Here is a 12,212-nt window from a genome sequence, read left to right as displayed (position 1 = left end):
AATAGTGACTTATTTTTTTGCCTTGGCATTTCTCCCTCACAACCTGTCTTCCTGCCAATTTGCCTATATTTTTGTGTAAGTAATCAAACCCTGCATTCACCTAAAGCTCTGCAGTTAACAGTGATGAAATGGGAAGATATTTATATTCACTTCATCCCAGACTATGTTTAGGAATATAAACCTCTATATGGGAAATATCTATTAGATTACAGTGGATGTGTGACCAGTAGTTCTTGTAGCACTAAAATGCAGAGCTGAGTTTTGTAACAGGGTCAGAGAGAATGATGGAGATTAGAGCTCCCAATCTAGTACTAACATCTTTTTGATTCGGTCACATTTAATGAATAGCAAGAGAGCTATAAACTACATAATTAATGGCATTTGTGACCTTATATCACACAGATTTCTAAGTAAAGCTCAACATGGGACATACTTGGTACCCCTTACACAGAACAATATTAGTATTTTCCCACTGCCTTACATTACTCATTTTGTGGTTTATAACTGGTTTTCTTAGTTAGGAGATAAAAGTTACCTAGATGGTAAAATGGACAGAACACTGGACTTGGAATCAGGAATATTCATCTTCATGTGTTCAGATCCAATTTCAGAGGCTTTCTAGCTATGTGATCCTGGGAAAATCAGTTAATCCTGTTTGTCTCATTTTTTCACCTATAAAATAACTTGGGAGAAGGAAATAGTAAACCACTTCAGTATTTGTATGAAGAAAACCCAAATGGGATCACAAAAATTTGGACACAACTGAACAAGATAAACCTTGGATTAAAAAATACAAGATAAACCTTGGATTAAAAAATATATGGACATATATATATATATATATATGTTATAGTAGATGGAACATATATATGTGTGTGTATAGTCTATACACATATATACATAATGGTGAATATATTTGTGGATTTACTCCATAGTAATAAACCCTATCCTGGGCTGGCATCTTACAAATAGAGAAGGATATTTATAATAATAATAATAATAATAACAATTATTATTATTATTATTATTATTATTCTGTTTTCTCATATATATAAGATAAGGAAAATAACATCTACTTCCCAGGACTATTGTAAGGAGAAAATGAGGTAATAATTATAAAGTGCTCAGTGCAGTGGTACTGGTACAAAGTAATCACTATAAAATGTGAGTTAGTGGTGTTGCTGTTGCTATTGTTACATTTGTATAATGCTTAAAGGTATACAAATAATATTTTTCATTGCTTCTGGGAAATATCAAAATGCACACCCATGGGTGTTAGTGTTCATCTTTACATATAAAGTAAAGTAGGTAGCAATGAAATTGGAACTCTGTTCTTTACTATTCCTAAAGGGCATGGTTGAAAAATCTAGTTTCTGAATTTAAGAATTATCCTTTCATGTTCAAATCATGTTTGATAAATTGGGATGGGGTGGTATGTGAGGACAAAGCCACTTTAGCAATATTGCCCTTTGGGAAATTAACTCTCAAATGTATGAAACTCAGCAAAGTTGCCTCAGATTCAAGGTACTTTGTAGATTTGCTACATAATTACTACCCTGAATTGTTTCTATTTTTTTACTAGTCAATACTAGTTCAAATAAGACAGATTTTAATTATATAATCACCACCTATTTTCTCTCTCCTTTGTATTGACTGGGGAAAAAAAGAGTGCCTATTTTTCCCCTGAAACCCAGCACTTTACTTTTTTTTTACAATTTATTTATTTATTTTCATCCATAAGCACATGTATATTTTTAAGTTACAAAATTTCCTTCCACCCTCCCATCCCCCCCTTCCCTCACGGAGAACAGTCAGGTCAGCATTGTACATACATTTTTGATTAAAATGTTTACAGATTAGTCATTTTTGGTATGAGGAATTAGGATTAAGAGAAAGATACAGATAAGAGATAATGTTTTAAAGTGTTCATCAGATTCTGAAGTTTTTGTTTTATTTTTCTTCCTCTGAATGGGATAACATTGTCCATACCCAGTCTAATACAGTTATCCTAGCTCTCTGAACTGCTGAGAGGGGCAGCTACAATAAAAGCTATTCCTTTCACCATTGTTGTTAATGTGTACAGTGCTCTCTTGGTTCTACACTCTTCACTCAACATCAGATCCTGTAAGTCATTCCATGCTTCTCTAGAGTTCTACCATTTATGATTTCTTATAGAGCAATAATATTCCATGTACCATAACTTGTTTAGCCATTCCCAATTAATGGGCATCCCCTCAATTTCCAATTCTTTGCCACTACTAAAAGAGCTGCAATGCATATTTTGTAACATATAGGATTTTTCCTATTTTTTTATACTTTATTCTGGATATAAAACCAGAATTGGAATTTCTCTGTCAAAGAGTATAAAAAAGTTTTATTGCTTTTTGAGCATAGTTCCATACCACCCCTTTATTTTTGATCTCATTCCCTCCCACATTCTATAGCTGATTGCAATCATAAGCATTCTTCTTTTCCTCCCCTATCCACTGCATAGGGTTTTTAACCTGTTCTTATCAACTGCATTTTCTTTTTTTTTTTTTTTTGTTAAACAGTATTTTATTTTTTCAATTATATATATATATATTATTTTCAATATTCATGCTTATTTTTCTTTCTTACTTTATTTTTATCCATTTGCACATGCATATTTTCAATTTACAAAATTTACTTCCATCCTCCTTTCCCACCCTCCTCCCCTCAGGGGTGAAGTCAGGTTAGCAATGTACACACATATTTTTGATAAGCATGCTTAAAGATTAGTCGTTTTTGGTATGAGGAATTAAGACTACTCGGAAGTGATACATGAAACAAATTTTATATAAAGTGTTCATAAGATTCTGAAGGGTTATTTTTTTATTGTTTTGTTTTGATTTTCTTCCTCTGATGGGGATAGCACTGCCCAAACACTGTCTAATTTAGTTGTCCTAGCTCTCTAAAATGCTGAGAGGAGCTGCTTCCATCAAGGTTGTTCATCTAACAATATTGTTGTTAATGTGTACATTGTTCTCTGGGTTCTACTTCCTTCACTCAGCAGCAGATCCTATAAAACATTCCATGCTTCTCTAGAGTTAGAGTCTGATCATTAATGGTTTCTTATAGAACAAAAATATTCCATTATATTCATATAGCATAACTTGTTTAGCCACTCTCCAATTTACTGGCATCCCATCAATTTCCAATTCTTTGCCACTACAAAAAGAGTTGCTATGAATATTTTGAACCTTGTGGAACTTTTCCCATTTTAAATAATTTCTTCTGGATATAGACCTAGATTTAGATGCCAGCAGACTTTCTAAGCAGGGATCATTAAGTTCTTAGAAAAAAAAAAAGCAGGTCAAAAAAATTTCTGTATCTTTAGCTAATGGGATAGGAAAGGAAAGGCAATAGACACACATACAACACTGGGGAAAATAATAATACTGAGAATTCATCTATTTGTTTATTGAATAATCTATCATTTATCTGTTTCATTATGTTCATTCATTGCATTCAACTAAGTGATCTTCCAATAATCTCACCTGTTTTTCCTACTTGGGAAGTCAGTTGGTAAATATACTTCATAAAATTTTTGTTTAGTGATGGAGGTTTGTTTAATCTACTAGTCAAACATGGAACTTCATCTCACACTTATGGCTACCACACTCTGATACCCTAAATTCTCAACTATTTCACATTTAAATCTATTTAACTTTTGAATGACTCCTCCAAAGGATTCTACCCCATTCACTTGTTCTTTCTCTGGGTCACTTGATATTGCATGGATATCAATTGAACTTTCAAGCTATCTCTCTTAAGCTAAGATCAAAATATATATTGCATTATCTATGCTGGACTTGGAGTCATGTGGCCTGGATGCTTCTCTAGTCCCTTAGTAATTTTATAGCCATAGTCAAATCACTTTTCTTTTCCAAACTTCATTTTCTTCAACAGGAAAACCAAGAGGTTGATCCAAATCATTTCCAGGGTTCCAGCTCTAAATCTACATTCCTTTTCTGTGATCAAGTTTACTTTGATTATTCCATTTAGGATAGATTCCTTTCAATTCTTTGTTGGGATAGGTTGCATCTTGCTTTTGTTCTCCTACTTCTAACTGCCACCAATTCATATCTATTGAGAGTCTACTGAAAAAATGTGCTGATGAATCAGTTCTATGCACTATCCAATTCTATATCACAGTTAAACATTTGACATTCTTCATCCAAAACAAAATTAACCATAAATGATGATGAATTTTTGCTTAATATATAAGGACTGAGAAAAATTTAGAATGGTGAAAAAATGTTACTTTGGGCACCTCATCATGTAGTTCATCTTCCTTTTCCTTCTTCTTTGCTTCCTTCTTTTCTCTTCTCTTCTTCCCCTTCATTTGTTACCTTCTTCTATGATCATAAGTGGCAGATTCCTAAAAAATGTTGTTGAATGATTGACTTATATTTTAACATGAATTTTGTTAGGTTCTGAGATAACATCCTTTTCAAATGCCAAGAATTTTCAATTTTTATTTTTATAGGGTAATGCAACTAACTCATATGTTGGTTCTAGAAAGAGAGAGTTCTTTTATAAAAGGTTGTTTAGGGAAAGTACTTTAAGGGATAGCCCTAGAAATCTAGGGAAAAGATACAAGACTATGAGAGGGAGCATTTAGAAAATACCGTTTTCTGAAGGAAAAGTTAGTCTCAGATCTCTGAGAGACTTCAAGTAGCATATGCAGTACATCATTTTACATTACCATGTTTTAATACTGCTTGAGATCTGAATTCTGAAACTACTTATTTTGATAATAAAATGTTTCCTTTATTTTGCTACATTTCATTTTTTCCTGAAGCATTTTTATCATTTTCAAAAATGTGATGTCCTGCAAATTAATGGCAATGGCAGTATGTTAAGTCAAAGTTATATTTTCACATGAAGTATGCCATACTAATTTCAATAGAACTTATGATACTATTAGGAGATCATCAAAATTGCATTGTTTTTCTATTAGTAGGTATTACTTTTTTTTCTAGGTTTTTTTTGCAAGGCAAATGGGGTTAAGTGGCTTGCCCAAGGCCACACAGCTAGGTAGTTATGAAGTGTCTGAGACCGGATTTGAACCCAGGTACTCCTGACTCCAGGGCTGGTGCTTTATCCACTGCACCACTTAGCCACCCCAAGGTATTACTATTAACAGAAGTTTTTTCACTTGGTTTTCCCTTGGAGTCTAAAGAAGATTTGCAAAAATGTCTAGGCCACTTAGGATTGCAATATCTTCCTGGGAGGAAGATGATTAAAAATGCAGCCTATGGGCATTGAACAAAATAAAACTAATTGGTACACTTGAGGATGGAACTTGTGATCATGACCTCATTAGTTCAACTGATCTAACAAGATATACAAATTTTCACGCATATACAGGTCTCTAAGAGAAAATGGAGATCTGGGCCATGTCTGAGTTTTGAGCCCTCTTTATGCCTTCCAGCTCACTTCATATATATATATATCTTCTTTCCTGGAGAAAGATGCCTGATAAATTGACTCCCAGCAATATGATTAATAATCCCGTGTACTATCACTCAATAAGTATTTGCCTTTTTAGAAAAAAAAACCCTGAGAGAATAAAGCTTAGCCTCTAGAAAAATGTAAACCTCTCTTTCTTGAAGAAACAGGTTTTTTTTCCACTTTTGTCTTTGAATTTTTAGTACCAAATACATTCTTTGCATATACCAGATGATGATAAATATTTATGAACTTTATCTGACATACTTAATCCAGAAGAACTAAACTCAGTGGTGAAATTTCAGCAGAGGGAACAGTATTTTTGATAAGAAGTCTTCTGGGGCAGCTAGGTGGCATAGTCGACAGTGCACTGGCCCTGGAGTCAGGAGGACCTGAATTCAAAATTGGAATCAGATACTTAATAATTGCCTAGCTGTGTGACCTTGGGCAAGTCACTCAACTTTATTGCCTTAAGTAAAATAAAATTAAAATTAAAAAAGGAAGCCTTCTCAGGGCTCAAAGCATTACATGTAGAATGGCTTCATTTGTAGGAACTTTCTCATTCTTGAAAATGTCATGTGAAATAACTATCTTCCATTCTTCCATCATTTATCTGGTCCTTATTTATCAGTTTATATTTCAAGAAAGCATAGTATATTGGAAAGAACAATAAATTTTCTTTCACAAAACTTGAGTTTGAATCCAATTCAGGTTATTAGTGCCTGTTTGAACATTGTCAAAAATCATTTAACATTCTTGGGATTCTAATTCTTGTGCCCTAAAACTGGAACACAGCTAAACTAGATGTACTCTGGAACCTTCTGATGATAATTCTATGATTAATTCATTGGAGATGGTTTGCACCTTCTTGTTTTTCTTTAATTTCAATTTTGTTAAAAATAAATTCCATTCTTCTACTAAAACTTCTGACTAAAATTAATTTCCTCTTCTTTGTTTATTGAAACAGTAACACTAAAATTTGGCATTGATATGAGGTCCTAAAGTTGACAATGCACTTCAGAGATATTTCTTTTGAATTATGCAGTGTCATATAGATAATGCAAATAAAGTTATCCCTATTTCCTAGTTGAAGGAACTAAAACCTAAAAAAGGTGAACTACCTTACAGAAGATCATGGTAATAGTACCATGTCTAGCATTAGTGGTTGAAACTGTAGCAGCTACCTAAATGAAATAAATGTTTAGAGAAAACAACAGAACCAGGCATAGGTGTGCTGCATTGCACTATTCTTGTTGGTGAGAGGTTTAGTAAAGGTGATATTTATGAATCAAGAAGGAATGTAAACAGTTGTTGCTAGATAATTATGTGACCAACTTTGACTCAGCAAGGACATTTTAAGTGGTGACAAACTGACAAATGCCTTCAGGTCTTGACTTGCTCATGATTTTATTGCCTGGGGATTCTAGGAGGCATGCCTGATGTGAACCTGGTCCACCTAGTGAAGAAGTTCTTGAGTAGTTGTATTAATTCCCCAGATGTTTCATTTCAGTAATTCCATTCTTAACTTTTGCTATATCTCTGCAAGGTGTTTATCTAAATCTGCACTATCACTTTGAGGATATTTTTAAATGCCATAAATATAATATTATTGAGATACTGATAATATTACCGATGCAATAGCGGTTGTTATATGACCAAACCTTGACCCAATTGACTGAGGTTAGACTGATCAAATCTGAAATGAGAAAAAAAATCATAAAGTGAAAATATAGAAATTTGACTTAGGGAATGGGAGATGGTGTGGGAAATGGAAGAAAGCTTTCTAATATCTTGGATTAGAACCCAAGGAAGTGGAAATTTGGCAATTGATGGGTAGCAATCCTTGGAGTGAGGAATATTTATACTCAAATACCTCCACTGATATATACTTATTGTGCAATAATGAGTAAATCATGAAACCAATCAATGTCCCAGTTAGACTGTAAGCTTCCTGTATTTTTTCTATTTCTTATTATCCTTGGTGCTTATTATATTATTCACCACCTAATAGAAGCCTAATAAATGCTTGATGATTGACTGACTGGCACCTTCTATTTATACAGAGCCCTTTAGGCATAGAGCTAAATGACAACCTGAGTTTTTTGATAGCCAAACCAGCAATCTTTCTAATATATCACTTGTAAGATCTTTGAGATTAAGATTTCACTTTCTGTATGATAAGGACCTAGGACAATTCCAGGTACATGATAGCTACTTGGTAAATATTTTTTGATAAATTTATTTACCATATTGCATATAAAGGAAGGTGAATATAAGATTTGAGGGCCATCACCAACAAACTAGCTGATAATTTTATCTGGGGTATAAGATATGAAATAAGGATGGGTTGGAAGAGAAGTTGTACCATATTCCTGAGGTTATACACAAGAATGATACCTTGGTACCTTGGATAATTCTTACTTTTCAAATAGTCTAGGGCATGGGGGTTATCAGTATGTTGAGACTGTCCTTTAAACATATATATGTGATTTTTTTTTAGCCAAAATAAGTGAATGACTCTAAACCCAGATGTTGATTCATCTCATTAATATACAAGCACACTATGTGTTACAAACAATGAATCACCAGCCTTGGAGGCACACAGGCTTTGCATTCTCCAGTTACTATTTCTCACTTAGTAAAATCTCAGAAGCCTCAACACTCTAGTTACTGTCCTATTTGACAATATTATTCTCTAAGCCATGCCATTTTTCTGGCCTCATCCAATTGATAATCTGCAATACATCAGGGTCAGAACTGATTTCCAAGCTAATTTATCAATCAGGAAATATATATTAGCATCTTGCTATATGAAAGGCACTGTGCTAAGCACCAGGGTTAGAATGAAAAAAGGAAAGTCTATGTCTTCAAGGAACTTATTTTCAAAGGAGGGTGATAATATGTAAGTAAGTAGGTATATATATATATATATATATATATATATATATATATACATATATGTATATATATATATATATATGATAGTATATGGAAAATGGTCTTATAGGAGAGAGTACTAGTTAGTTGGAGTATAGAAAACTCTTTTGTAGAAGGATAACTGTGTAACCTTATTATAGCAGCTCTTCAGAAACTTGACTTCAGTTTCTAGACCACATGTAGAAACTTGAAGAGTCCAATTACTAGTTCTTTTTTCCCAATCCTATTAATTTGTCTAAAAATTAGCAAAATGAAATAAATCACTATCTCTTTCTCGCTATCTCTCTTTTTCTTTCTATAGATACACACAAATACATATGTGCATATATAGTTATACTCCTCATCAAAGGGTTTATGACATAATACATATATATGGTATACTTATATACATACATACACACACACACATCTTTTTATAATTTTTCCTGGCTCTTCACTAAAACATTGCTAACATGTTTTAGGGAGTAATAGGACAGAATCCCTAATGAAATTTTTTGCTCCATGAAAAATGGTTGAATGAAAAAGCATTTATTAAGTACTTACTTCAAGTTCTTTGCAAATGAAAGAAACACTTAGAATAATCACATTGACTGAATTATTTGGGGTTTGCTCAAAGTACAGGGAAGAATGTTGTACTTAGAACCAGATGACCTTGCTCATTACATAATTCTGTCACTTCAAAATTTTAGAAAGTAGCTGAACCTGAGTCTAAGTTCCATCATGGAAGAAATAAAAGATAATATTTATACATCCTTTTATGAAGTGAAGACTGTGAAGCTCAAATGATAAAATACTACATAAATAGAAGCTACTATTATTTTTCTAAGTCACAAATAAACTCTGTCTTCCCAAAGCAGTGTTATAGAATGAGACTGCCAGAGGTCTTTTCAAGTTTTATTGTCAGAAAGATTGGACTGTGCCAAAGAATATTTGCCCTGATACGTGTAAAATAACCGCGCTTAAGGAATTAAAGCATGACCACGAATTCATCCTTATTACCACCCTTCCTAGTAGTCTGGGATTTTAAATGACCTATTTTAAGGAGGAAATACAAACCTCTTGAGGAGAAAAAGTGGATTAGATTGATATTGAAGAAAGAAAAATTTGCTATCTAAATGTCAATGTCTTGATTTCAACTTTTTTTTCTAGAACACAATGAACTTTTAAAAATATGCCCATCAATATTCTTAGCATATCTTTTAAATCAAGTTTATGATAATTTTATTTCAGTTATACTATCATTAATTAATTTTGTTCATTTCTTTATTTTTATTTTTATTTCTTTTTTCTTTACTTTTTTTCTCTTGAACAGGTTTGTTAATGGATTATTGATTTTTTTTTAGTTTTGGCAGAGAAAATGGCTCTTAATTTTGTTCATCAGGTGTCTCCCTCATTCTCTATGTTTCTGTTTCTCTTTTTCTTTCTGAATTTCAAGAACTTTTTTCCTGTATGGTTATATAATAATTAAATTATTTTTAATCTCATTTATTGTAAGTTTATTCATTGATCTTATCTTTTTTTCTATTTTGTTAATACATGATTCAAGATATACAATTCCCACTCTAAGAACTACTTTAGCTGAATTTCATGAGTTTTGGTTTTCTGTCTCATTGTTATCATTTCTTTTGCTTTTTTTTTAATAAGGCAATGGGGTTAAGAGGCTTGCCCAAGGCCACATAGCTAGGTAATTATTAAGTGTCTGAGTTCAGATTTGAACTCAGGTACTCCTGACTCCAGGGCTGGTGCTCTATCCACTGCGCCACCTAGCATCCCCGTTATCATCATTTTAAACTAATAATTTATCACTTCTACATTTTTTGATCTATTAGTTATTCAAGATGAAATCATTTTATATTTAGGTTTGGGGGCTTTGATCATATTTCCTTTATCCAATATTTTTGGTGCCATTATTTTTACTAACATTAAGTATATGTATTTTTATTACTCCCATCTATTAGTTCCCATTATTTTTAAGAAAGTAGACATAGATATTACAACATATCATACTGTATAACAGTATAATCTAAAAATTGGTTCATGGTTTAGACAAAAGAATGATATCATATGCAAATTAAGGGAACATGGAACAAATATATCTCAAATTTATAAGTGAGTTTGGACTTTAAGACCAAAGAAGATACAGAGAAGATCCTGGGAAGTAAAATGGATAATTGTGATTACATAATTTTAAAAATTAACACAGAAATCTCAATACATCTAAAATTAGAAGGAAAGAAGGAGCCTGGGAATATAATCTGTAGCAAGCTTCTCTGATAAATTCTCATTCCTTAAAAAAAAGTTGGTTCATGTTGAACTAAACAAGAATAGTAGCCATCCCCAAATTGATGAATTGTCTAAGGATATGAAAAGGCAGTTTTCAGAGAAAGAAATCAAAATTATTGTCATAAGAAAAAATACTTTTATATCACTAGTAATGAGTGAAATGCAAATTAAAGTCACTCAAAGATATCTCTTTGGGGGCTGGCACGTCAGATGTTGGGACCAAGCTACTGAAGGCTGTGATGTGGCACCCAGCGTTGCTACTCCTGTTCTGGCTGGCCTTTGCTTCAATGCAGGTGCTTTATTTTCATATCAGAGACAGAGAAACGCCGTTTCATTGAGTAAATCCCCGACGAGACCATGGTTATTGGGAATTACCGTACGCAGCTATGGGACAAGCAGACAGAGACCTTCCTACCTTCCACCCCAGAGCTGGGGATGCATGTCGAAGTGAAGTATACAGATGGTAAGGTGGTATTATCATGGTATTATGGTTCAGAAGGACGCTTCACCTTTACTTCCCATACCACAGATGACTACCATATCTGCACGCCCTCCAATTCTACTAGAAGGACCATCTTTGCCCGTAGCAAAGTAAGGGTATACCTGGATGGATATAGAGATGTGAGTGAGCATACCAACAACTACACTGAAATTGCTGCCAAAGATAAATTCACAGAATTACAACTCAGGTGCTTGCCAGGTGCTTGATCAGGTGGAATAGATCCAAAAGGAACAGAACTAGTTGTAGTATCATTGAGGAACGCTTTTGGATGACCAGTGGGAGTACCAACCAGAGAGTGTTGTGGGGGCCCATTGCTCAGACTGTCATCCTCATCCTCACTGGCATCTGGCAGATCGGCACCTCAAAAATCTCTTTGAGACCAAAAAGCTGGTGTAAAGTTTTTTTTCCTGTATAACCCCTTTCCTTTCAGCCTACTTACTTAATACTTTTCTTCTTTTACACCCTGGCTATTTGGATTTTGGATGAGGGAAAAAATGTAGAATATATGCTCTTTTTGTTCCATTGCAGCCACGCACCAATCAGGCTAAAGTTAGTAGCCACTGGACTGTACAGAAACTGTTCCCATCTCCCCCAAGAAAAGGTCATAGGATACTAATCAAAGTCCACACAAAGCTCCTTCAATACTCTGAGGAGGAGCTTGAGCTAATCAGGACTCAGCCTTGATTTCATGGCCTGACATTTTCCATATCTAGGCAGCTCTCTAACCCTTTGAAGTAAATAAGCAAAAGCCACTCATTTGCTACCTTAATTTTGGATTTTCTTTCACTAAGTTCATGAATGGGACACCCTAGCCTCACTAATATCTGACTGTAAACAAGGTGGCAGGTCTTGTATACCAAGGGAATGGTACACACACACACACACACACACACACACACACACACATATATATATACATACATAACAAATATATTTTGGTATGTGTATTTTATCCTTCTTATCTGAAATGGCACTACCTGTGTGTTAAGAGTGGTTTTAAAATGCAGAACTGACA

The 12,212-nt window shown here is 33.7% G+C and overlaps 1 protein-coding gene and 1 pseudogene across 1 annotated transcript in view; both read left to right on the top strand.

Annotated features, from left to right (window-relative positions):
- GABRG3 (gamma-aminobutyric acid type A receptor subunit gamma3) overlaps positions 1 to 12,212 on the top strand; it is an 885,739-nt gene that overhangs the window by 25,286 nt on the left and 848,241 nt on the right. The gene's annotated exons all lie outside the window — the stretch shown is intronic.
- LOC141520123 (transmembrane emp24 domain-containing protein 4 pseudogene) lies at positions 10,935 to 11,593 on the top strand (annotated as a pseudogene).

The sequence above is a fragment of the Macrotis lagotis genome, chromosome 1 (genome assembly GCF_037893015.1).
Source record: "Macrotis lagotis isolate mMagLag1 chromosome 1, bilby.v1.9.chrom.fasta, whole genome shotgun sequence".
NCBI lineage: Eukaryota > Metazoa > Chordata > Mammalia > Peramelemorphia > Peramelidae > Macrotis > Macrotis lagotis.
The sequence above is the reverse complement of the archived record's forward strand: the minus strand, read 5'-3'. Positions and strand labels throughout refer to the sequence as shown.